The sequence below is a fragment of the Passer montanus genome, unplaced genomic scaffold, assembly GCF_014805655.1.
Source record: "Passer montanus isolate IOZ18808 unplaced genomic scaffold, ASM1480565v1 scaffold182, whole genome shotgun sequence".
NCBI lineage: Eukaryota > Metazoa > Chordata > Aves > Passeriformes > Passeridae > Passer > Passer montanus.
In genome coordinates this window covers 457,021-485,002 of record NW_024365604.1, presented here as the reverse complement: position 1 = coordinate 485,002, position 27,982 = coordinate 457,021, and positions in this window count along the sequence as shown.

Genomic DNA, 27,982 nt, shown 5'->3' with positions numbered 1-27,982 from the left:
ATGTTTGCTTTGTATAAATCTGTGTTTGAGGTAGTAGTCAAAAACAAGGAAAGATATTTTGCCATGTCTTATTTAATAAAAAAGTCAAGGCTTGTTCCCTTCTGTCTGCTTGACAAGAGATCAGAGTAACACATGGCTGTTGTTTTTTTTTTTTCCTGGGAGGTAGCTACAGATCTTGGTAGTTGGGCTGCCATCCACTCCTTTTTGTACCAATTCATCTCCTTTTCTTGGTGGGAGAACAAAAGGCATTCTGAAAAGTATACTTAAATTTTTCTCAACATAAGATGAAAATTATCACCAGGGAAATTTGCAAATTCTCAAGCTTATTGACCATAGCTGATTTTACTGTGATTTTCACCAGGTATTCACACCACTTTTTAGGCAATATTTCTAGCAGGAATTATAGCTCACTTAGCTTGGCTTATGTATGAACTACAGGACAAATGTTAGTCATGGTCATTGTCAGCCATGCCTTTTAAAAAAAAGCTAAAGTGGAGGTTAATTCTGCATTCTTTCCACAACACATCCAGATGTTATTTATTGTAATGAAACAGTAATGCATGCATCTCATGTTGTTAGTGAATGGCCCTTCCCAAAAATGTCTCTTTAAGGTAGGAAAGAGAGTAGCAAAAGAGTACCCAGACTGCTCACGTTACCCTTCACTAGCCTAAACATTTAATCCACATACATTTCATGTCAGAGGATATGTTATTACCATGCTCCAAGTGCAAACAGAAATGATGAAGAGGTTATGGGTAAGTTGAAGAAAGTAAAAAACCACAAGAACCTGGATCTCTTAGGCAGGAAAAAGCTGAGGGATGAGGTAGTTTGAAGGAGAAATTGCAGCTCTTCAATAGCAAAAAAGACCTTTCCACTTATTCAAGGGCAAACATGCTACCTGTAACCAGAACTGAAGTTACTAGATGGCATGTGTGGTGGAATATAGAATTCATTTCTAATTCTTTTAACAGGTTTGATATTTTTTACACAAGTAACCTTCAGCATGCACGATTTCAGTACTATGCTGTCCTGGTTCAGGGCAAGTTTGGGAGGTAACCCCCAAAGGGGCTTCTCGACAAAAGCAGATTCAATTTGCCCCTCCCCCCCACAACCGGTTCGGGAGAAAATATCTCCTTGCAGAAAAAGTGGAAAACAATCTGTTTATTAAACAATAGAACCCAAACAATATTAAACAATAAAACCTCTTGCTGCTCCAAAAAGAGATGGCAAACTCAGAATAGTCCCTTCCCCAGGCTGCAGCTCGGCTCACTCAGTCTGATCAGTCTCTCCGGCGTTGGAAACGCTGTGGCCCAGGCCCAGCCCAGTGGGCCACAGGTGGAGCTGCCGGTGCTCTTCTGGGTGTTCAGTCCAGAGCAGGCTTAAACAGGTCCAAGAAAAAGAAAAACCACAGTCCAGGGAACTTCTTTGCCTCACCTAGCTAAAACTAACTAAAAGCAAAAAAAGAGCTCTGTCCTGCTGTCTCCCCATCCAACACAGTCCAGGAGCAAGGAGCAGGAATGTGGAGGAGTGAGTGCAGTCGGAAAACAAACTGCGCGCTTCTTCCCTCCCCTCTTCACTGTCTGGAAGAGAGTCTTAAAGGTGTAAAACTTATTATTCAGTATAAACAGAACAAGACGATTGGGGATAAAAGCATAATATAGTAACCCAGGACATATGCAGTCTATGTTTAGTTATTTGAGATCTTTAAAATTGAAAGTTTTAAGGCCAAATAAATTAACAACGTGCTCTATTGACAAGACAGAGTAAAGCCATAAGCAGAACTGTCACATCCATTCCCTTCCTGGGTAACTGCACCACAGCATAAAGCACAATGCAATGTGCACATTTTACCAGAAAAAAAATACTTTTCATCTAGTTTTTGTAACATAGTGCATGCAGTCTGAGGGGTGAGATGAAATCTGCAAAATACTCCAAATCCAATCCTGACAGTCAAATAGATTGTTTCATTCCTCTCTCTGTTTAAAATTAAACATGTGATTACAAGTTAAGAACATGCCTGTGGTGTTTAGCACTTTAAAGACCCATATCTGTGGTCATAGTTAACATCCTGTTGATTACATCTGTAACTTTAATCCACAGTGGGCTAGAGCACAATTAATTAAGGGTTGAAACAAATAATAAAAATGTTTGGGTTTAAAATGGGTTAGAAATTATCCTGGATGCAAACAAATAAAACAGTTTTCTTATTATTTTATCTGTAGTTTATAAAAGATATTTTAAGAAATTGTAATATTTAGTAATTTTTCAGCATCAAAGTTCTCTATTTTCTTATATATATATAGCAGTTATCCTGTAATAAATCTTTTATTACCTTAATAACACTAAAATCATAAACAAAAGTGCTTGGTTGTTTAAAAAAAAACCAAAAACCTGAAACACTTTCTGTAATACCTATACCACAAACAGAATATATGTGAATTTGTGAACTTAAAGAGCATCAGTGTTTTGTTAATAAAAAATGTCCAAACACTAGTCTTGCACCACAATGTCAGTTTGTTTTTTATGCATTCTATCTCCAGTTGCAGCAATAACTGGCAAAAACTGCTGAGCTGTTTTTACCCCCAGATGTTTGTTACCATCCTCACCTGAAGGACAGATACACATGAAAATGCCACATTTTATGAGCCATTGGAATTGTGCAATAATTCTTCATTTTCTCTAATGAAAAGTCACCTGAAACAGTATAAATGACTACCGACAGCTTTACCTTTATATGAAAAAATATTGGAGATCAGTGAGAAAAATCTGATCACAGGAAAAACCCTGCCTCCATCCTGGGAAAATGAAGTCTTTTTAGGCCTTCCTACTGAACTGAGAAAGAAATACACTCCTTGCCTGAAAGAACATGAAGTAAAACACTAATTTTTCCAGTCTTCAATTATTTCAGTAATGTAAATAGATTTCTATTGTCTTAATACTTAGAATGCTTTAAATGGAAACTCAAGAAAGTAGATTGGAAATCTTTTTGAAGAACCAGGAAAAGAAAGCCCCCAGAAACTAGGGGGCTTAGATAATCTTAGATAATACAACTGAAGAAACAAAACAAAACCAAAAACAAAAAGACAAAAAAAATCCAAACCAACCAACACGAAAAAGAATTAATAAAAAACCATAATAAAACCCCACCAGTGTATATATTTTAATATGAGACAGAACAGAATTCTGAGTTTGCCACAATAGTCAATCCAAATCCAGATTTCTCCAAAGGCTGTGGAAGTTTGGATTTAAAACTTGATTTAAAATTTGCGTTTGGAATTTAAGTTTTCGTTCTAAGCTTTTGTTGCAATTCCTTCAAAAGAAGTGAAACTGAGGTGAGTCACTTCTCTGTTTTCTCAGAGGTCAGCAAAGCTATGAAATCACTGTATTGTTGGTATCCTGCTTATGGCTCGTTTGTTTGCAAAGAAGACTTTATAATTATTACGAGGTATATCTGCTTACAAGGTTTTCTTTCTACTACCAGGAACAAGGCAACTGTGTTGAAACCAGAATGCTTCCACTAACAGAGTATGATATTGTACTGAGAAGAAATAGCGTCGTGTTCCTGAAGCATGGTTTATTCAGACAGTTTTTTGCCCTCCAAATTGAAGTATTTTTCTGCCCTGTTCAGCAGAAAACATGTACAAGCTTCTGTAGTAGGAAAGATACAGAAGGTCACCAAGGCATTCTTCAAAGGGATGAGTTATTTAGCTGGAAAGAGTTTGAATCCACAAAAATATTTTTGGGAAGTGCATAACTCCCTTTTGTCGTTGGTTTTTGAAGGATAAAGGCACTAGGGTTAGGTTTTTCTAACTTCTTTCTTCCAGACTCTGGAACCTGAACCATTAGGAGCTGAAAGTCATTTTAGTAGGAAATCATTTTTAATTTTTCACAGTCAGTCCATTTTTCAAACACACCAGTTGTGAGATACACATTAGCAAAATCTGAAACACTGCAGCACTCTGGGATAGAAATCTGACTAATACCCAGACTCTGCTGATTCATGAGCACATGACCATTTCCTCTGTCAGCACCACAGCCACTCACAAGATGACATGCTAATTTTATCTAAATGAAAGGAAAGGACTTCAGAAATATGTAGAATGTGACAACTTATTCAAGATGATCTCAAGGGCAATTTATGCCAACCAAGCCAGATATTTACTAACAAAAAACATGCTGACAGATCCAGGAATAACATTCATTTTTCTGGGGAAAAGATACTACTTTCATCTAATTGCTTCATCATTTTGGAGAAAGTGCCCTGTTAATGAAAATACACAAGCAAAAAGACCTAAAGTAATTTCTCAGTACTGTAGGACGGCTAAAGGTTTTGAAGGTTATATTTCATGGGGGGGGTTCATCTGCATGTTAGATTAGATTAGCTGTAGTAATGTATAATGTCATATCTATATTTATCATTTGTAACAGTTCTTTCCTAATTTTACATTGCTGAGAACATCTCTTGTCTAGCACCATCTGAAAAGTGTTGTTTTTATTACAGCAAGCTGCAGTTACTGTGATTAGGAAAAACATATGAAAAAGTTAAGTAGGAGATTATATATGTCAATTAAAAATAAATGGTAAGAGGTTGTTACACTCAAAAATAATAAAATATGCAAATAAAAATTATTTTCTACCTTTCTAAATGAAAATACTTGGATGGAAGGAAGACATCCTGCAAGAATTTTAGAATGTACTTTCACTTGTCCCAGTTGGGAATGAAAAACAGAATTCAAAATGTGATTAGTGAGAAGTAAACTTAATAATATTGAGTCAATATTAAAGGACATACAATATACAATAAATTGCAGGGTTTGGTTTTTTTTTTCTTTTAATCTTTTGTTGGATTTTGGTCTGGATTTTTCTGTAAATAACACCATTGTTCCACATTCTGAAATAAGACAACATGCAACTTTATTTAGGAACACTATGAACTCTTTAGCTATATATCCTTCTTTAAATTTTTTTTTTTTTTCCTGTAAGGACATTTGGCATCATGCATGAGTTGGTCAAATCACTCAGAGTGAAAAGACCATTTGCTGGTGGCCCAGAGCAGTTTGTTTGAGTGCTGGAAGCAAGATCCAGCTTGCCCTTGTGCAGTACCATAGGAAAGAGCCAGCACGCCAACCTGTGTTCCTCTGTGAGACAGAGAGACTACAAGTTATGATTCACAAACAAGTGTGAAAATTTACCAATAATACAGACTTCTCTCTACATAATTAGCAAAGTCATCTGATGAAGAAAAGGATTGAAGCAGTGAGAACCACCAGGAAGTAAATTTTCAAGCTCAGTCTGCAAGAACTCAAGAAACAGCCTTAGTCAACAGTACACTTGTTAAAATACACTGTCAAGGAGACAAGATGAAAGCTAAAATAATATTAGTAAGAGCTATTGTGCAACAGTAGAAGAAAAAAATTAACATAAGTAGTCACCAGTAACTAAATGAAGAGCAGCAGTATACACAGTGAGTGACAATCCCATGGGAAAAGGGGATTCTCAGAGTAAATCATGCTAGATATAGTAGGGGCAGGGAAATCTAATCCTAGCTTTGTATCTTAGACATGATACAAGATGGAACTGGTTGGAAATAAAAAGAAATAAACATAATCCCAGTGAAACTGAGTTTAAGTCTGCTATGCCTTCATGATGGTAAATACCTGTGCTAGCAAAACAAAAGTTTACCTATGTATGCAACAGTCACTCTGTGCCATGCACTCAGGGTATGTTCATTGCTGAAAAGCTTGTTCATCTGCAGTTAATCTGTTCCATCACTAGGTAATTGCCAATTTCATTATGATTGCAAAACAACTGCAGCATAATCCCAACATTATCAACAAGTTGTAACAACAGAGTAGAGAATATAGCCAGATGCTTTAAAAAATCATTCCAAGGACAATCTGTGGGAAGAAATGTAGGCTGCAAATAGGACAGGACTGTTGCCTTGAGCTGATTGCAAGTGTAGATTTGAAGGAGTTCCACCCACATCATGGCAGTATGAACAAGGTAATCCCACGGGATATATTCAGTGCTTAAAAAAGAGTAAGAACAGTCATCTTTCTCCATCAAGCAGGAAGATGGATCAAGTATCTCGATTTCAATCAAGAAATTTCAACAAATGGATGTCAGCAAGACGCCCTCCTCCTCACAGACACACAAACTGTGTTTCCTGACCTGGGCTATTCTACAGGCAATGCTCAGAAATCTGCAGAGCCAATCACAGCTTCATACCGATCGTAGTAGAATCCACCCCACTCGCTAACTTTGAAAACTGATCTTCTCTAATATCATCCTAATCATTAAGAAGCTATGGCCCAGCATTAGCCTTTTAAGCTAAAGAGAGAGGGCTTCCCCCTCCTTAATGATGTGCCTCAACTAAATCCCAAACCCTGATTTTTTTATCATGCTTACTTCATTACTTACTTTTTCCTTAATCATCCAACCTAACTCTTATCGTTCATGTCAATAACCCTCCATCACAGAAATCCACTGTCCCACCAAGCACCACCCCTTGAACCTGACTGTCGTGGTTTGGCCCGGAAGTGTGTTTCTGGAAGAATCTAAGTCAGACCAATCAGTGGCCAAATTCGAAATTGGTATCTGGTGTGGTCACTGAGGATTTAGATACGCCTCTGAGAACACACAGGGGTTCAAAGCAGGAGATTCCCAGAGAACTTCCTCTTTGGGAATCTGGTGTTGGTGAGTGGAGTCTGACACGGAAGCACAGGAGGTTTTAATTGTGCTTCCAGGGGAAGCCTATGAGGCAAGGGAGGACTCCTCCCTCTCCCTGGTGGATTTGAGAGTTGATTATTTGAGGGGTGGTGAATCTGTGGAGGAAAGGGAGGGGGGAGGAGGAATGTATTTGGAAGGTTTTCATTCTTAGCTTTGTATGTGTTCCTTTCTAGATTTGTAATGAATAAAGTGTTGTGTTTTTCCCTCCATTCCCGAATGGGAGCCTGCTTTGTTCTGTTCCCGGGTCACATCTCACAGCAACCATTTTGGAAATATACCCTTCATGGGTGCCCTGGCATTGTGCCAGGGTCAAACCATGACACTGACCATGAACTTAAGTTTCTTCAACCAATTCTCAATCCCATCCTAGGAATTCCACTAATCCTCATCTCAATAACATTCCCAGCCCTACTCCTGCCCTCCCTAGACAACCTAGGGATCACTAATTGGCTTTCAACACTCCAACTTTGATTCATCAACCTAGTTACAAAATAACTAATAATACCCTTAGACAAAAAGGGACACAAATGAGCCCTAATCCTGACATCCCTTATAATCTTCCTCCGACTAACCTCCTAGGTTTACTACCCTACACATTCACCCCAGCCACTCAACTGTCTATAAACTTAGCCCTAGCATTCCCACTATGACTTGCCACCCTCCTAACAGGTCTATGAAACCAACCATCCACTTCCCTAGGCCACCTCTTCCCAGAAGGCACTCCAACCCCACTAATCCCTAATTTTAATCGAAACAACAAGCCTACTCGTTCGCCCAGTAGCCCTAGGAATATGACTAACAGCTAACCTAACAGCAGGACACCTGCTTGTTCAATTCATCTCCACAGCCACAACAGCCCTATTTTCAACAATACCAGCAGTTTCCCTACTAACCTTACTAGTCCTCTTCTTACTGACCCTCCTAGAAGTAGCAGCAGAAACAATCCAAGCCTACATCTTTGTTTTACTACTAAGCCTTTACCTACAAGAAAACATCTAACACCACAATGGCTCACCAAGCACACTCTTACCACATAGTAGACCCAAGCCCATAACCTATTCTTGGAGCAGCCACCACACTATTAACTACCTCAGGACTAACAATATGATTCCACTACAACTCCTCTCGGCACCTCATTCTCGGCCTCATCACCACCATCCTAGTCATATTCCAATGATGACGTGGCATTGTACGAGAAAGAACATTCCAAGACCACCACACCCGCACCGTACAAAAAGGACTACGATACGGAATAGCCCTATTCATTACATCAGAAGCCTTCTTCTTTCTAGGTTTCTTCTGGGCTTTCTTCCACTCAAGACTAGCCCCCACCCCAGAACTATGTGGACAGTGATCACCCGTTGGAATTAAACCCCTAAACCCCATAGAAGTCCCACTCCTAAATACCACTTTCCTCCTAACCTCAGGAGTCACCGTTACATGAGCTCACCACAGCATCACAGGAGCCAAACAAAAACAGGCAATCCAAGCCTTCTCCCTAACAGTCCTCCCGGGATTCTACTTCACTGCTCTCCAGGCCATAGAATATTATGAAACCCCATTCTTCATTGCCGATGGAGTCTACGGCTCAACCTTCTTCATCGCTACCGAATTCCACATGTGCATGTAATGCAGGAATGACGAAAGAGGTAGTGCATTAAGAACCCTTACAGACAGCTCTAAGTGCTGATTTGCTGAGATAACAATTGGTTGCTAAGGCCAATGAGAAGAAAAGGCTACTCTTGAAAACTTTTAAAAGCATATTCTGACATTCAGAGCAGCATACAGATTAATAGCAGCTATCCACTCTTTGTTACAGGGTGCTATGCAGCTTTCATAGGGAACTTATTTGACATCAGGTATGGAGATGAATCTCAATACTTGTTATCAGCTACTGAGATCTCTCAGGAGCACAGCTCCAGCTTCAGAGACGTCAGATCAGAGGCAAAGGATAAAGAACAGAATTTTAAAAGCCATGTTTCCATGCCATTAGCCTTTCTCCTAATTTCTTGAGTTTTAGTTGTTAGAATGAAGCAGATCTAGTATTGTAAGACTTTTTTACAGAACAATATTATTTTCAGGTCCATGTAGCAATGACATAAAATATTTTTCTATTTTTATCTGCCACAGTCTTGAGCTGTGAATTTTTTTCTTATATATTATGTGTATCATACTAGTAACCACAAAATATAAGATCTGACCTCTTACTATAAGGCTACGATATTCCTGTACACTTTCCAGAGTAAAGTTTGATTGTAGATTTCACTTACAATGCTGGCAACTACATATGTAATTATCAGAAATATGTTAAAAAAATCTCTGTAATCATAACCCAAACAAGCAAAGTGAAATAAAATAAGGCAGGAGATCTTTCTCCTTTTTTAATACCTTTATTAAAAATCAGCTCGGGTGGGGAGAAGCAACGAGTCGCGCCCACGCCACCACTGCTCCCAGGAGTGGCACGGAGGGGGAGGATGAATGCAGCTGTGTCCACTGGTATGCAGGCAGAGCTGGGGCTTCCATCCTCAGGAGAGAAGTAGGAGATTCTGCCTTTTCAGTCTGGCATTCAAGGTCCTCTTTCTAGCTGACATCCTTGAGGTTATGGTGAGAGGTAAAAAGGATCTTATCAGACATGGGATTAAGTTCCTCACTTTTAGACATCACTTAGATCTCTTAATTCCATGTTGGCACATTGTTTTAGGGGTTTTTCTTGCAAGATTTGGAGAGGGGCTTCCTCATCTGCATACCAGCTCTGACATCACTTTCCCCCCCACCACTACCCACAGCCTCAGGTGTCATCCTCCAGGAAGCAGCAGGGGGACAATGAGCTGATTTCTAACCATTAACAGGTAATTGAAGAAAAACTATTAACAACGGGTCATTACAACATTAAGTTATTAACAAAGCAATTGGTTTAACTTGTTAACTCTGCAACTTAAAAAAAAAACGGACAACTTTTCTACTCATAACACAAAGCAGTGAGCCTCTTCCACAGTGTATTGAAGTCAGGCCTCTGTTAATGTCCCTTTCAAATTTCACCCTCTTTACCTGAAAATGTAATGAGTTCCATCTGGCTTAGCTGGTGCCTCACCTTAAATTTGGATTTGTAGCCATTTGTATAGATATAACACTCTGGAGGTTTCCCGATGTCAATATTGTGATAGGAAATCTAAAATTTCCTTTCCACTGAAGCAAGGGGTAAGATAAGGCAGTATATCTTGTACACATAGCCCAGAAATATATAATAAATTTTCTGGTCTTCAAATCCATCTTCAAATCAGACACAATATATCCTTAAATTAACATACTTTTAATACATTCTGATAAAAACTTTCAGGCAGTATTTCCTTTACAACTTTGCTTTACTAGCCATATACACATAATTTAAATGTTTGTATTAATTTTTTCTTGAATGTGTGAGGCAAGCATCATATACAAAACCAAAATTGAAACAGGAAGTGACTAAACACCTCCTATTTCAAGAAAGATCTTCAATTTAATATCTCCTTATCACATCTCAACATATTTGTACAACACCATCATCAACAATAACAGAAGAGGTTTGGAAGGAGTAGTGTTTGTTTATTAACAGCTCTTGCAGAACCACAGGAGGACAATACCTAAGAGATAATTTGTGAAATAAATGGGGCAGGAGATCTTTCTCCTTTTAAATGCCTTTATTAAAGAGAATCAGCTCAGGTAGGGAGAAATCGATGCCCACACCACCGGTGCTCCCAGGGGAGAAGGATGATGCAGCTGTGTCCGCTGGTCTGCAGGCAGAGCTGGGGCTTCCGTCCTCATATGGGGTTTAGGAAATTCCCCCTTTTTTCAGTCTAACATTCCAGGTCCTCTTTCTAGTTAAGACCTTTTTAGGTTAGGGTGAGAAGTAAAAGGATCTTAGCAGATACTGGATTAAGTTCCTCGTCCTTAGACGTCACTTAGGTCTCTCAATTCCATGTTGGCTTGTTGTTTTTAGGGTTTTTTCCCTGAAACTTACAGGTGAAATGCATTCTCTCATCTGCATTCTAGCTCTGATGTCACTCCCCTTCCCCTGCTGCCTGCGGGGTCTGGTATCACCCCTGGCAAGCATTAGAGGGGACAATGGCTAATCACCAACCATTAACAGGTAATTGAAGAAGAGCTCTTAACAATAGGTGGCTGCAACATGCAGGTAACCTTCAATTTAACAGCAATTGGTTCAACTTTTTTTAACTTTGCAACCTTAAAAAAATTGATAACTTTTTTTATTCATAACAATTTGCTTCTGGAATATACTGAGCTGATGACTATAACTTTTCTCATATTCATGTTCTTGCCAAATAAGCAATGACTTTTTTAAAGATATCTGTGGCAAGCACTTAAGAGTCAGGTTTACAGGAGCGATGAATATCCACACCAGCAGGAATCAACAGGACATGCAGACATTTGGCTCTCTAACAAGCAGATCTATAAACTTTAATAATTTTCCCATAGTACTACTTTAACAAGCTAAAAAAGGTCACAATTTCTACTACATTGTAAGCTATTTTCTATTATTGTATGTTATTTTCTGGTTTGGCATGGTATATGTGTTTTCCAATAAGATGAATTTGCTGCAGTTAATGTAAAGAATATAAATGAGAATATAAAGAATTTAAACTGTATAAACATAGAGAGTGTTTATATATATATTTTTATATATACACAAAATAATGAAAAAGGACTATAAATATTAGCAACCCTGATGGAATACAAATATGCCTCATGAAAAGTTTAATAATAATCATATACCCAAAGCTTTGTTTTTTCTCAGGAAATATAGGAAACAGAAATAAATTAAACATAGATCCTGACTGTTATGAATAGAAAATTGTAATTTTTTTTAAGTTTCAGAGTTAAAAAAACCAAGCCAGACCAAGTCAGACTCCTTTAGGTTCCCTGCCGAAGAAAAGCCCTTAATCACCAGTTAATGGCGGGTGATTAACTGATTGTTTCCCTGATGCTAGCCGCATGCCAAGAAGATACCAAGGGAAACCCTCCAGGGTAAAGAGATGGGCAGTGACACCAAAGACAGCATGCAAATAAGAAACGCAGTGCACCCTGGATTTTTACAGTTTTACAGTTTTTATAAGAAAAACCCCTAAAATCACGAGCCAACAAAGTGACTTAAAGTGACATCTAAGGATGGGAGCATTGTCCCGTACCTGCTTGAATCTTTTTATTTCTCACCCTAACCTGAAAAGAAACTGATTAAAGAGACCCCCCGGGTTTGTAAACAAACAAACCAAGGACTCAACGACTCTCCCGTGAGGACAGAGTCCCCAGTTCTGTCTGCAGACCAGCGGACAAAACTGCATCGTCCTCCTCCTTCGTGCCACGCCTGGGAGCAACGACGGCGAGGGCGCAACCCGTCGATTTCTCCCCACCTGAGCTGATTCTTCTTAATAAAGGCATTAAAAAGAAGAAAGATCTCCTGCCCATTTATTTCACTGACCACGGCTAAACTAGCAGTATTCCAAATGGTTACCCTTGTAGTTATGAATTCTGAATAGCGACTTGAGAAATGCTACAGTTAGTCACTATAGCCAGTTTGACAGACCTCTCTCAGTAGTGAAATGTTGCTCTTTGTGGAGAAACAGAAGTAAAAATGCCATGAACAAATATATTCATACCTGAGGGAACAGAGATACTAAAATGCAATGTGAATTTGTTATTGCAGTGGATGGGTATCAGCTACTTGTGCAGACAATAAGGACAGTAAGCAATACTGAATCCGAATTCAGTAAGGAGCAATACAAATCTCCAAAGGACGAATGAGATGTTAAATCCATTGCTTAGTATCTTTTCTATTTTTGACCAAAAGAGAAAATATTTCCGTTATGAAGACCATAATTGCACACCTTATAGCCCTGACATTTACCTATTACTCAGGTACTATGAGTTAGATACTGCAGGTTTCATAAAGCCTTTCATACCTCTTTGCAGAAATTTTATTTCATCTTTCTTTTTCTGTTTATTGTTATAACTGAAGGATACATACAAGACCATATGTTTGCATGAAATCTATCTTATTAATTGCTTGAATAGCTGTAGGCAGAGTGGATTAGTACAAGCTGAATAGACAGTAATTAAATCTGGCTGTAAAAGGGATTATATTCTGAGGAAATCAGTATTTCTTATGGATATATCCTTGGGCTTTGTAGGTATTATTTTGGGAATGTATATAAAATATATCTTTCACAACGTATTCACATTTAATTCTCAAATACTTTGTGAAAAAATTCCAGTCAGGAATCTGGACAGGTTACAATTTTCCTTCCCAGGCAGGCTACGTCATGCATTACACCCAGATAGAGAGTGATCTTTGCCAAATCCTTCTCCATTGCTATCGCTTCTGAGATCCAAATGATGTCAGTTTGAAGCAATAAAAAGATGATACAAATATCTGTTGGCTCCACACTCTTCAAGTCTCATCCCAGTCATTTCATGTGTGTTTAAAGGGGTTTAAGTGCATACCCCTATCAAGAGGAAAAGAAAAATTATGTAAGTCCAAAGGAAACATATTTATTTGACTATTTCCGCTTTTCATTATTTTTATCTATTTTTAATGTATATAACAGAAATAACACAGGAAACAGTAATAATCTGAGAACAGAAAGGTGTATGACCACAGATCAGTTTATTAACAGATTAGTGAAGAGAATCCTAGTGCATAGGATTTTTTGCAGCTGGCCTGCAGAAAGATTTTTCAACCAAACTTCTAAATTACAAAGTTCATGAATTTAACTTTAAAAGAACAAAAATGTCTTTCAGTTGTTTTCATTCAAAAGTGAAATTGAAAAAAAGACCTTACAATTCAACTTTTCAGTTTGAAGTTCAGTATTTAATATATAAAATATTTAAATGATATTAAAAATATTTAAGCAAAATTATGCAAGGTTAATATTTAATTCAAGCAAGACTTTATTTTTTTCTGAGCTGTGAAAGTTAAATAAAGATCAGCCCTCTAACTGTATGCTACAGGAAGTGACTTATATCCAGAGTACGCAGTACTTAATGAATCTCACACTCATGTTTCTGTTTAAAATATGAGAATATGCCCTTAAGATTATATTTCAACTCTTCAACTCATTAGCTGCTCCACTGGACTTTGACTTAAATCAGATAGGAAAACCACTGTTCTTAGAATCCTAATGAAACAAGAGAATCCCTATCTAAACATTTACAAGCATTAAGGAGTGTCTATTAAAAAGCTTTGTGTTGGTTTAATGCCTTATCCCAAATCATAGTGGATGTTCAAGATTTTTTGATACAAACACACAAAATTTCTGAAGATACTAATTTAAGCAGTTCCTGGCTTTCTACCTAAAACCACTGCATGTCTGAACTTAGCTATTCAGATGGCATTAATTATTATTTATTTTATATAAATAAATAATAGGCTGTAGTTCTGCCTGCAGCCCACACCCACGTCTCCCTTGCCCAGAAGTGAGGCAAACTAGGGACCTATGTGCTCTGTGCTCATCTCAAACTCAGGTTCACCAAATATCTCCAGAAGAGATATTTTTATGTTTTATCCTTTTTTCCCTCTTCCATATTTTCTATAAATTCTTCAAATGCTTTCTTCTGTTTTTAAAAATCTTCTGCTGTTACCAAATGGCAAGTCCCCTGCCAGGGCTCAAAGCAGGGACTCAAGTTGCTCTGCTGTCCTCTAGTTAATACTTATTCACATGCCATGAACTCGGTATGCTTCTCCTGTTAGGCATTACCCACTTCTGCCCTCCTTCCTTTCCTAACAGTCCCTTGTGAACAGTTATTCACACATATGTTCCAGATGTCCTTGCATTATATACTTAGTTCCATCACAAAAGTGCAATTTTCTCCTACACCTCCTTCCTCACTGTTGCCATTGATTTGGCTCCTGCCTGAGTGAGGACTCCCTGGTCCAAGGAAAACACACTTCCCTCTGGCAGATTTCCTGCTTCCTATTTTACACTTCATTTTCCTACCTGGATGAAATCAAAACCCATGGTAGTGCCAGTTTTCCAGGACAGTATCAACAACAACTGGAATGGAGCACGTGGGCTCATCAGGCACATTGCAACACCCGTTCTGTTTTCTGATTCCTGGCGAAGTCTTCAGGCTCATCTAGTCTCCTGCCATGTGGCACACTCACAAACAGCCAGAAGACATGAAACTGACTGTGCTGTAGGTCCTCAGCATTTGACCACCAACCAGAATGTGGCAGCTGATATTTTGTGCATTAGTGGATAGTAGAAGGACTAAATTAAAGATCATCATTGAATAATAATAAGGTGAGGGGTTTTTTATTACAGAGGCTGCAGCAAACCAATTTTTCAATATGACCTTTTCCCTGGTGATCAGGAACAACTACATCCTGATCAAAAAAACCCCTCAACTTTCAGACTTAATCCTAAGGTATTTATTATTCAGGAAAGATACAATTATTAGTTATTTAGCAAGAAATGCAAGTTATACAGAGAAGTCTAGCTTTGGAGACATAATTGGCCCAAATATAATGGCGATATTTAGGCTGGAATAAAGGCTAGATTGAAGCAGCCAAATGAGCAGTGGTTTTGCAGATGATTGGTTGTGAAAGAAGGAGTAAGTTTGAATATGCCATTTTATGCAATGCACCCACAAAGGCACTATAGCACAGTAAGTAGATAATTGCACAACAGTCAAATAATGATTTATCAGGGCAATAATCTAAAAACTCAGTGTGATATTGGAGACTGCCATGGGTTATAAGATGAAAATTTTTTAACTCAATTCTTACCATACAAGGATTTTAATTCTATTGTGCATATAAATTCTGCTTGTCTCAAAAAAGAAATTAAAAGAGAGATGCTACAACCGAGATGAGAAGCAATTATTGTTAAAAAAACCATTCCATTTTCTCATGCCAAAATAATTTAGGCACCACTACAGAAACAACTTTTCTTCACATCTTATCAATCAAAATAAAATTCAGCTCACTTCTATGTTTCCCAAATGATCCTGCCTGTTAGTCTGAACAGATGAAAGAGAAGGTTGAGTATTCACCTCTGATAGTAATATGTCACGACAGTTGACTTCCTACTGCCCAGGCAGGCCATAGCATTTGGTTCCCCATCCATCCCTCCATTGTTTTAAGAAAAGAAAAACATTTGTACCAGGAACTGTTAAGCCTTTACTACACTGTATTCAGTTCCCAGGAAAAACATTTCAGCTCCCGTCTGACAACTCCTTCACATTTCATTGCTCCCAAGTGGTGACTGAATTTTCTCTGTATTTTAGATATTCTAAAGCAATGTGATTTTAAACTGCCTCATCTTACTTGAAGCAACATTTAAAAAGAGAGGAATAACTGCTTACTCTCATGAGATTCCTGCTGGGGTAACAGAGGCAGAAATCACTACCATAACAAATAACCAACTTCATCTTTCTTGGGCTGGATTTGAGAGAAGATACAAATGCTAGAGGCGTGAAACTGTTCACCTGTGTGCACACACACAGAAACCATGCACCTAAAACAGCACAAGCGTGGTTCCTGCTTTGACTCTGAAAATGAAGATAGAAAGCATGAACTGGAATGTTTGAACTCATTTCCTGAGAAGGCCTGAAAACACTGTAAAAATGTATTTCAGCTTCTGGTCTCAATCATATTCAAGAAAACCCCCAAACAATGACAGAAACACTGATTTTATACTACCCTTGTTTGTTGCAGTTTAAAAAAATGCTCCTTAAAAATCTTGCCTATTAATTAGCTGTACATGTGAAAATACAGGCCAACCACAGAAAACTCATATTTGGTTATTAAAAATTAAAACATATCATTAATATGTACCACTGCATTACTTTACTTCTTCCTAGTTACTTCAGTTTTCTCCTCTTATTAATAAATCCACAATACTTAGCGTATGCTTCATGATAACACACAGTTCATATTAAATAATTAATCTACCTTACAGACTCATTTCCAGTTAGCATTCTTTAAAAATCATGGTGTTTATTTCAATGAGGCAAATGACAACCCATATTAGTTTATTTCATTCTATTTAAGTGATGAAAGAAAACAACCTCTGACCTCAGTATCAGGTAAGATTATGGAACAGTTTATATTGACTCTCATCACACAAAGCTTACAGGATGGCCAGGATATTCAACCCAGCCAGCAAGGGTTTAGAAGGGGTAGGTCATGTTTGACCAACCAGATCTTCTTCTATGACAAGGATGCAGGAAAGGCTGTGGATGTTATCTGTTTGGACTCCAGTAAGGCCTTTGACACTGTCTCCCACAGCACACTCCTGGAAAAGCTGGCAGCCCACAGCTTGGACAGGAGCACTCTGCTGGTTCAGAACTGGCTGGATGGCCGGGCCCGGAGAGTAGTAGTGAATGGTGCTGCATCCAGCTAGCAGCCAGTCACCAGTGGTGTCCCTCAGAGCTCTGTGCTGGGGCCAGTTCTGTTTAATATTTTCACTGATGACATGGATGAGGGGATTGAGTCTTTCATTAGTAAATTTGTGGATGACACTAAGGTGGGCTTGTGTATTGATCTGTTGGAGTGTAGGAGGGCTCTGCAGAGAGACTTGGAACAGTTGGATGGATGGGCAGAGTCCAATAGGATGAAGTTTAATAAGTCCAAGTCCTGCATTTTGGCCACAATAACCCCCTGCAGCATTACAGGTTGGGCATGGTGTGGCTGGAGAGTGCCCAGGTGGAAAAGGACCTGGGGGTACTGCTCGACAACCAGCTGAACATGAGCCAGCAGTATGCCCTGGTGGCTAAAAAGGCCAATGGCATCCTGGCCTGTATCCGGAATAGTGTGACCAGCAGGAGCAGGAAGGCCATCCTACCCCTGTACTCAGCACTGGTGAGGCTTGAGTGCTGTGTCCAGTTCTGGGCCCCTCAGTTTAGGAAGGACCTCAAGACGCTTGAATGCATCCAGAGGAGGGCAAGAAGGCTGGTGAGGGGCTTTGAACACAAGCCCTGTGAGGAACAGCTGAGGGAGCTGGGGTTGTTTAGCCTGGAGAAAAGGAGACTCAGGGGTGACCTTATCACTCTCTACAACTTCCTGAAAGGTGGTTGTAGTTAGGTGGGGTTGGTCTCTCTCCACGCAGCAACTGGCAGAACCAGAGGTCACAGTCTCAAGCTTCATCAAGGGAAATATAAGTTGGATATTAGGAAGAAGTTTTCTACACAAAGGGGGTGATAAAGTTCTGAAATGGTCTGCCTGGGGAGGTGGTGGAGTCACCATCCCTGGATCTATTTAAGAAAAGACTGGATGTGGCACTCAGTGCCATGGTCTATTTGAGGTGTTAGGGCTTGGGTTGGACTTGATGATCTTGAAGGTCTCATCCAACCTAGTAATTCTGTGAATTCTGTGAATTATACTGACATGGACTGATAATAAAGCTAAATATTACTACAAGAGACATTTCTGACAGAAGGTTTTGGGGTTTTTTTAACAAATTTCTAATCCTGTACTTTATTCTGCCATTTAGACATTATTTTTTTAGAGCATGAGTTCAGACACCAAAACCCCTTTTATTCAAGTACAGATGTGGAATGGAATACCTTATCAAACTTAATGGCACCTCACTGCTTTCCTAAAGTCCACAATTAAAAATTCCTACTACTCAAAAACCAGCAAGAGTTTACTTAAAAAAAATAATGTTCACTTTCTACAGGAAAGGGCAGTTCTTATAAATTTCTCTAAATTCTAGCATGAAACCAGTAAAATTTCAAAGTCCTTTTTCCCACTCCCCTCAACTGGTATAATTTATTTTAAGCTAATTTCACCATTGCACAACTCCTGTCTGTAGTTATTTGGCATTTCATCTTCAGTAAATAACTTATTTTAGAGTTCAAGAATTAAAAATAATCTTTCCATATTCATACTAATAATTTAAAGAAAGAATGTCATCATGGTTGAAGATGAGATGAACCTGGAAAAACCTAGAACCAGCATGAGCTGAGAATGGATCCTATAATCTACTACCTAATTGTGGCCTTTCATTACCTGAAGGGAAGCCACAAGAAAGATGGAAAGGGTCTATTTTAAAGGAGCATGTAATGACAGAACTAAGGGGAATGGCTTCAAACTGAGAGTGAAAATTATATTAGGAAAAAACTGCCCAGAGAAGCTGTGGATGTCCCATCCCTGGAAGCCTTGGACGGGGCTTGGAACATCCTGGGATAGTGGAAGGTGTCCCTGCCCATGGGAGTGGGTTGGAACTAGATGATCTTTAACCTCCCTTCCATCACACACCATTCCACAATTCTATATTTCTTTTATTCTAAATACTATTACCATCTCTAAGGGTCACAATATCTAGAAGCCTGCAGCTGAAGTGATGTTGCACAAAGATGTCCAAAGAGATAAGCTCTTTAACCAAAATGAAGCTATAACTTAAGTGAAAAAGAGCAAAAAGTAAAGGAGCAAGAAAGACAGATTGTGCTGGCAGGTGACAAGAGAAGTTAATTGACTCTGCTCAGTTTTGCATGGACTAGATTAATAATAAACACATAACTATGTGTGATCTCACTCACATCCAGAACAAGAGTCTACCTGTATTAAGTTTAAGCAGTTGTCTTAGGAGGACATGTTATTTCAAGCTCTGATCTGCAATAGTGCAATTAAGTTGACCCCACATTTGCTGTAGATACTGTAGCAATCTCTCCACGATGCTTCTTCACAACTCTTCTGCAAAGTTTTATTTTTGCAAAACTACACAGGTAACACAGTCATAGGTGCAAAAACCAGTAGCTTTGCAGTATGCTTCTAAAATCATTCCTAGTTATTGCTAGAAATCCAAACAATCCCATTCATGCTCAGATCACCTTTTTGACGAACTGTTAAAGAAAACTTAGGATTACCTTTCTTCATTGAAAGCTTCCTTTTTGTTGTGTTGGCAATTAATCTCTCTAAGCCCCATTTTAAAAATTGCTCATCTACTTCTCACTGATTTAGGATACATAAGGAAACATCAGTTAAAAGTAACAGAGCTTTTTTGTGCCTTACTTAATAAGCCTAACAAAAGCTATGAAGTATCTTGACACAGAAAAAGGATCTTTCACAACAAAATGTATTTTAGCCTGTATTATTGCAGATGTCAGAGAGCAATGATAGCATCTAGAAGAGAGGCAAGTTTCTTACCATTAAAACAGGGAAATTATCCAACAGTATTCCAATTAGTAAAAATGATACCAGCATCAGCTTACAGTTTTTGTAGTTTTCTCTAGGCATTGTTTGATCTTAATGTAAATTACTTTACAAAGTTATTGAAGCAACTAGAATTTTCTAGTTTGTGAATTCAAAAACCAGGAATGGAAATGTCATCATAACTCTGTTTTCTCATAAACTCTACCATACAAAAAGCCCAATGTGCCTTTTATACACATTTCAATTCTGTTTGGTGCTGTGACACCAGGTTTTTTTTTTATTTACAGGATTACTTACCAGTGCCACTTAAATATAGCATTGAGAATCATGTTCAGTCATGAAGAGTTCAGACTCTAATCTTGTAAAATAACCTGTACTTGCAAACCCTGCTACTCTTCAGGAACTTGTTCCTGGGTGAAAACAGAAAACGTATCATTCCATTTTTCTAAGATATCACTTTGAGCAATGTCTTCATTGTGACCAGAGACAGGACCCAAGGGGATGATCTGAAGTTGTATCAGGGGAGGTTTAGGTTGAGTATTAGAAAATGGTTCTTCCCCCAGAACGTGGCTGAACACTGGAACAGGCTCCCCAGGAAAGTACTCACAGCACCAAGCCTGAGTTCAAGAAGTGTTTGGACAATATTCTCAGGCCCATAGTGTGATTATTGAGAGGACCCTGTGCAGGCCCAGGAGGTGTTTTCCATTATCCTGGTGGGTCCCTTCCAACTCAGCATATTTTTTTATTCTATGATTCATTAAAAACTGTTTAGAAAATTCAGAATGAGCTTGTAAATGGTTTGGGGAATGGCTAAAGAAAATTACCACTTTTTTCAGACTGCTAAAAACCATTTTTTTGTGTTCTTACAGGCATCAACTACCATGCCTAAAAGCAATAGAAATTATAACTCAAGTGAGTGGGTTTGGGATCATCTTTTCAGCTTAAGTAAATTACCATTTACAAACACGAGTTCCTAAAATCCCCTAATTTGCACCCACATTTTATATTCAGACTTGCTTGTTTCAGTAAGAACAGCAAATAAAAATAAAAGAGCAGCATCCCTAATAAAAAATCATTCACATTCAGAACTAATGGCTAAAATTCTAAATAGCATTTTAAGTGCTGGTACGTGGTTTCAAACACCTTTGTTTTTCCATAGCTTATGAGGAAAATGACCAAAAGCAAAGTAGTTATTTTTTCAAATTATTTAAAGAAATCACTGTGACACTTAATTTTCATATAAGTATTACAAATTGCAGTATCTTCTGAAACCAAGTAGGTTTGGTTGCTAAGGTTGCAACTGAAAATAGTAAGCTTTTTCAACATTCAATTTATTTTCATCCAAAAAACACACACAAATAAAAAAAGATGATTTGGCAATAAAATAGTATCAAATGTGCTCATTTCTATTAGTTTCAAAGTAAAAAATATATTATTGTTGTTGGTCTTTTTAAAAAAAGGCTTTAGAGAGCACAATTTTTATGAAAAGGATTGGAAATAGATGTTTCACTTTTAAGTAGAATACACTTGCAAATGTCTTTAAAATTAAAAATAAAAATATGTCAAATTGAAGAAAAAGTTTAAAAATTAACGTATTGCATTACCTGTAGTCCTCTCTTATTTTTGTTATGAATAGGTAAAACACTGTATTTTTGCCATAACTGCTAATGTAAAAAAAAAAAAAAAAAATCCATGAAATGTTTATGTCTTTGCCATGGTTTGACACTGGCTAAAAGCCAGGCACCCACAAAAAATACAAACGAACATTCACTCATTCTTCTCTGATATAGTTGAGTAGAGCAGGGAGTAAGAAAAAATTGAAGGGTTCATGAGTTAAGGATTAGGAGAAAATAATTAAGGAAAAACAGACCCAAACTTAAAAGGTAAAAAGGAAAGAAATTGTTAACAGAATTAAAAGAGGATAATGAAAACTAAAATAAACCATTAGATCACCCTTTTTCCCCTCCAGCCCCTCCCTCCCTTCCACCAAAGTGCAATCAGACAGGGCGTGGGAGTTTTGATCAGTTTTTCACTCAGAATCTTCAGTTTGCTTAGGGAGATTTTCTTCTGCTATGCCATGGGGTTCCCTCCATGGGAGACAGTTCTCTGTGAACTTTTCCAACATGGTTCTAATTTTCATGAGTAGCAGTCCCACCTGACCTGCTGTAACATGAGTCCCTCCCATGGGCAAAATAGTCTTCTCAAACAACTTCTCAAAAATGTGTGGGGCATTTTAGTTCATGGGGTGTAATCTTTTAAGGATAAGCTGATTTAGTTTGGAAGCAACAGCTCTCTTTCTCTATTTCTGGAAGTGAGGGTCTTCTGTCGCTCTCTTTGAGTTTCCCACTAGATTACACATTTTCAGCATCCATGAGCTCCAGCGTGAACACATTTTCTCACAGCCAGAGAGTGGACCTCTGCATCTGCCCAAACACTTAGTGAATTACAGGGAAACAGTTTGTTACATTATAGTCCTCATCATGGCTTGCAGAAGAATCTCAGCTCCAATGTTCAGAGCACCTCCTGCCCCTCCCTTCTTTCACTGATCTTAGTGTCACCATGTTGTTTTCCTCTGGTGTCCTCACCTTTTCCTTTTGTCTCAGTTTGAAAAGATGTGTGTCTGCTAAGGAACGCAGGAGCCTCTCCTGAAACAGAAAATGTAAACCCCCTCCCTATTTATTATTATAATTTTGAAATTAAGGGGCTCTCAGGCAAAGATATGGGAGTAGAAATAACAGTTATTTATTAGGAAAAAATAAAAATAAAAATAAAAATAAAAATAAAAATAAAAATAAAAATAAAAAAATAAAAATAAAAATAAAAATAAAAATAAAAATAAAAATAAAAATAAAAATAAAAATAAAAATAAAAATAAAATAAAATAAAAAAAAAATAAAAGCAGTAATACAAAACAACACTGACAGAGTCAGAATTCGACCTGACACTCTGTTGGTCAGGGTCTTGGTAGCAGCCTGATTAAATGGTGGCTGCAGTCTTCCTAGCGTGACAGATGTAGTTCTGTTGAAACAATGAGCCTGTAGAAAGGATGTAGCTTTCCTGTGAAGGTCCAGTGGTGGTGTAGATGGGCCTGAGAGTCCAGTTGAAAAAGGCTGACTATGGTGCTCTAAATCTCAGATTATATCCAGGTAGGAATGCTTGGCTTTTCGCCCTGGGCAGAACATCTCGTAACAGGATGATGTAAATTTATCCGTCATGCTGTGACACTCAATGGCCCATTAACAGAAGACATCTCCCTGGAGGGAGGAAGGGTCATGGAAGAGATAGAGAAAAATGCCCCACCAAGTTTTAACAGGTGACAATAGAATACACACCCCCACTGACATCTTGCATTTGCAACCTAAGACACCTTTTCTCTGACTTGGGAGAGAATTAGTGTCCATAGGTTCTTTTCTTCTCAAGTTTTGTCAGTCGAAAAATTCTTACAGGGTTTAGCAGTGCTGAAAGGTTGATTCTGTCCAGGCTCTGCATCGGGGTATTGCTCCCGTTGGCCACATGGTCCCCACTGGCACAGCACAGGTGGCGCCAGCTGCCACAGCACCTCTCTTCATGTAGGGTGCTGAAACCGAGAAGCTGCTGCCACCACCCCTGCCCTTCTGTCCTCAGCACATCTGGCTAAAAGCAGCCAGGCAGGCTAAGTCCACTGCTGGCTGTGTCAAGATGGCAGTAGCCGCATGGCCACTCACAGTGCCAGCCCCAGCTGCATGCCTCCCCATCACTCAGAAAGGGGACTGTGGACAATTTCTTTTTCTTTCTTAAATGTGTTTTCACAGAGGTGTGATCAACTTTTCTAATTCATCCATCTTCAGAGCTATCAGGGACTGGCTCTTTCAGACATAGTAGAAGCTTTGAGCAACTTCTCAGAAGGTGCCTCTGTCGCTTCTGCTGCCCCCATCAAAAAGCGACGCTGTGTTAAACCAACATTCTCTTTTTGCAAATACTGCTCTATCTTTGCTTTGGATTCCTATGAATTCAGACTGAATTACAATAAGAAGCAAGACAACAGCACTCAATATATCCTAACTACTTTTATTCTGCTTAAAGCATTTGTGCTGTCAGCAGCAATAAAATTTATTGCCACAAAAAAGCTTGGAAAAGTCAAATGTGCTCTTCTAAAATTCAACATATCTTGCAGATATAAATGAGGCCTTATCTGTGAAAGCCTCTTTCTATTAATTAAACTAGACATCAAACACTCATCATGTTTTGCTGTAAAAAATGTGTGGAAATGAAATGCCATTTCTCATCCCTTTTTTAGACAAGAAGATAATAAAAAAGGGAGGAAAGAAGGAAAAAGACCTCTCACAAAGAGAAGTTCTTATAATAAGAAGTCACAAATAATGCTTGTTACCCTAGCAGCTGCCACATCCCATGGGATTCAGTTTGCCCCCAGGCTCCACAGCATATTAACAGAAATTTACTAGGTTTTGGTCTTGAGAAATAGTTCATGTTTACACAATACAGGCACATGTACCCTCCAGAGGGTCAATACCCAAGCAAGAAATGCATTTATGTTTCTGAGTAATGTTTTGTGTACTTTCTAATTTTACTACTTAGTTCTGAAACCCTGTTGGAGAGTTGATTGCATAATTTTTAAACACTTTATTTGAGATGAAGTTAGCTTTGTGATGTAGAGAAAAATAGCACTAATTGGGACCACTGGGGCAAGGGGAAACAAGAATTCAAAATAAACGATGTGGATAATATGCACAGGGTAATTGCAGAGCACAGGTATATGAGTGTGCCACATGTTTCAGAAAAATTTATCTATTTTGTATAATTCTAGAAAGATAAAGCAACACATAGATGGTAGTGCACTGTGACTGCAAACACAAAGTGAGGAGTGGGAACATAATGGAAGGGGGACTGAATTAAAATCTTAGTTCATGAGACATACTAAGCCAAAATAAATAGCAAACCTGTCAATTTTCAGATTTTTGGCAGCATAGTGTGGAGCCTTCCCCTTCTGAGGAAGCTGTAATCTGATCTTAAGATGGGACACCTGGTAAAACCCCACAGCCCTGGGTCTGCCCTCTCTCTGCTCTCTGGCTCTCCAGGCTTTGCTCAGGCTCCTGGGCCTCTGCCTCCTGCCTGCCCCCTGGCACAGGATGCTGGGGGGGGGGAAACAAAATGGACTCTCATGCTTAACAACAAAGAGACTTGTCTCATCTGTTTTTCCTGCTGTCGGGTTGTGGCTTCCCTGGCTACGATTGTCACTGTAGCCACAAGCTGCTACAGCATCGAACACCACCACTTTTTTGTTTTACCATTTCTTTTTTTTAAAGAAGATTATGTTAACAAAAAACCACCTTTTTGCATCATTACAGTCAACATGTCAGATGTTGGCTTTCATTTGTAGTTGTTTGTCAAGGTTTTCATGGGTCTTGGGTCTTCAGAGACAAGAGCAGTTGTTGATTGTAGTAAAGTTGTTTATTGCATGAATGCATCAGTCTTAAAGGCAAGGAATTCAGAGTATTAAAAGTCCGTGCTAAAAGCCTTCTGGCATAAAGTCCCAAGCAGAAGCAGCAGCAGCTCCCACCTTTCTTCTTCACTCTTCTTCTTTTTTTTGCACCTCAATACAATTTTTAGTCATAAATCATCCAATCAGCTAAAATCACAATTCTAAAACATTCTTTCTACACCAACCTGAACTTAACTCTAATTTGTGAAAGTACTCTCAATTCTTACCCAAAATTTACATACATTATTTTATCTATTTACACAAATATACTATCTGTTTTCTTACCTAAAATTTATGTATATAATTTTATCAATTTACGTGAGTAGTTATATCTATTCTATCTAGAAACACAAGCAATGTTCTGCTATGTTTTTGTTATGTCTGGAGTAAGTTAAACTAGGCTTTAGGGCTTTTACTAGCTAACACAGTCTCTTAAGGCACTTAAGATATATTTCTATTTACTTAAAACTAAGACACTTCTATTTTATATCTGTGTAGCTTAATGTATTTCAGCTGCTCTAGAGGCTCTAATTCAAATTCTGCATTCTTTTCTCTCTCTGAGGGACTCAGAGAGGCTTCCATTTCATGCATTCCAGCAGCTATTCGGTCCAAATTTAGATTAGCACAGAATAGCCTAGGAAATTATTTCACAAAAGAAATGTTCATTAAAATACAGCTGCTTGTCAACAATAGGGAAAAAGGAGCCTGGAAGTAATTATTACACAAGAATTGGTCAGAACTTTGTCTTTATGCTGTGACAGTAACTTTTACATAATAGGAACAGGGAGTTTTTGAATATGGGTGATACAGAAGCCTGCTCCTACCCTTTTAATGTTGCAGACTGCACTACCATGTAGCAAACTCTTGGTTATGTTGTGCTTTTCTACATAGACACAAGCACAGTAACTCGAAGAAAAAGTTTTTAAGTAAACCAGACCATGTTCAACCATGTTCAGTCTATGGCTGCAGCATGGGTCTTGAAAAAGACTGGAAGACTTTAATGCAAGCCAATTACCGTGGCAATTTCCAGCCGGGCTATGCCTAGTGGGCTGCTGTGGCCAGGATAGCTCAGGTAGGCTCAGCACAGTGGCAGAATTCCCAAGCAGTTCCCAGCTGCAGGCACCCTAAGCAAGCTTAAGTGATTTCTGTCTCTTAGTGATTATCAGCTCTTTAGCTTGCTGGTGCTGCTGCAGCAGACGCAGGGAGAGAGAGGAGAAAAAGCTGTATAAGGTTCCACAGGATTCTTTATTGGTGTCCTCCACAAAGGTTCTCAGTGACGGCTCTTCTGCCAAACCAGGCAGAATTAGGGATTTATATACCTTACAGGGGTTTTGGAAATTGTCCAATAGTAAGGGTCAAGGGAAAGTGACCTACAGGCTTACAGAGAGAGAGAAGCAGGGTCCGAAAGGCGGAAGAGAGGGGCTTCTAAGGTCCAGTCATGATGACTTGGCATTTCCTAGTTCAGGCTTCTGACCTCCAAGGAGGCCTTGCAGGCCCTGGGCCTGGTACAGCCAATCTTTGTTCAGAGAAGCCTAAACTCTCTGCACCGCTGTCTAGAGAAGCTCTGGCAACTGTGAATTTTAGATTTTTCTATTATAAAAAGCAAAATAATATTTTAAATAAAAACAGAATTTTCAATTGCTAATTAAAATAATTTCAAAATGTCTGTTGTAATGTGCCTAGTGACAATGAAGTGAAATAAGAAGGCATAAGGGCATAATGGCTAAAGGTGCAGTTCAGTTGAACATGCAGTTCCAACCAGAAACTATGGATCTTACATGGATATACTGAATGTTATATTAAGATCAGGCTGAACACTGTAATGTAACACTCCCAGTATTATAAAACACTATAATAAGACACTCCCAGTCTCAACTCTTTCAGCTTTAGGCAAGGATGGAAGGAAGGAAAAGAATATAGAAATTCAATCTCTAGTAAGAGAGTTTCACCAATCCAAGGTTCAGGAGAAACATTTCAACCCACAAACATCTCTTAAAAGGCAATCGAGAACATTACAAACCATTATGAATTATGGACAAATTTTCAACAGAGGTGGGTGTTTGAGCAAAGATGATTCATCCACTGTGTGTGACTTAGTTTAGAAGGACGTGTCTGCTAAGGAAGGCAGGAATCTCCCCTTAAATGGAAAAATGTAAAACCCCTCCCTTTGGATTGTTATAAATTTGAAATTAAGGGGCTCTCAGGCAAAAACATGGGAGCAGGAATAACAGTTCTTTATTAAGGAAGAAAATAAAAAGAGAAAATAAACAAAGCAGTAGACCAAAACAAACTGAGAGAGTCAGAATACAACCTGACACCCTGTTGGTCAGGGTGCTGGTAGCAGTCCAATTTGAATTGCGGCTGCAGTCCTCCCGGACTGTCAGGTGTGGTTCTGCTGAAGCAGTGGTCCTGTAGAAGGATGTAGTCTTCCTCTGAAGGTCCAATGGAAGAGGCAGCTGCTCCTCTGGGAAATCCAGTAGAGAAGCTGTGCGGGTGCTCCAGAATCTCAAGATTATATCCAGTTAGGAATGCTTGGCTCCTCCCTCTGGGCAGAGCATCTCACAATGGCATGCTATAGCTCTTATCAGTCATGCAGTGACATTCAGTAGCCTGTTATCAGCAGATGT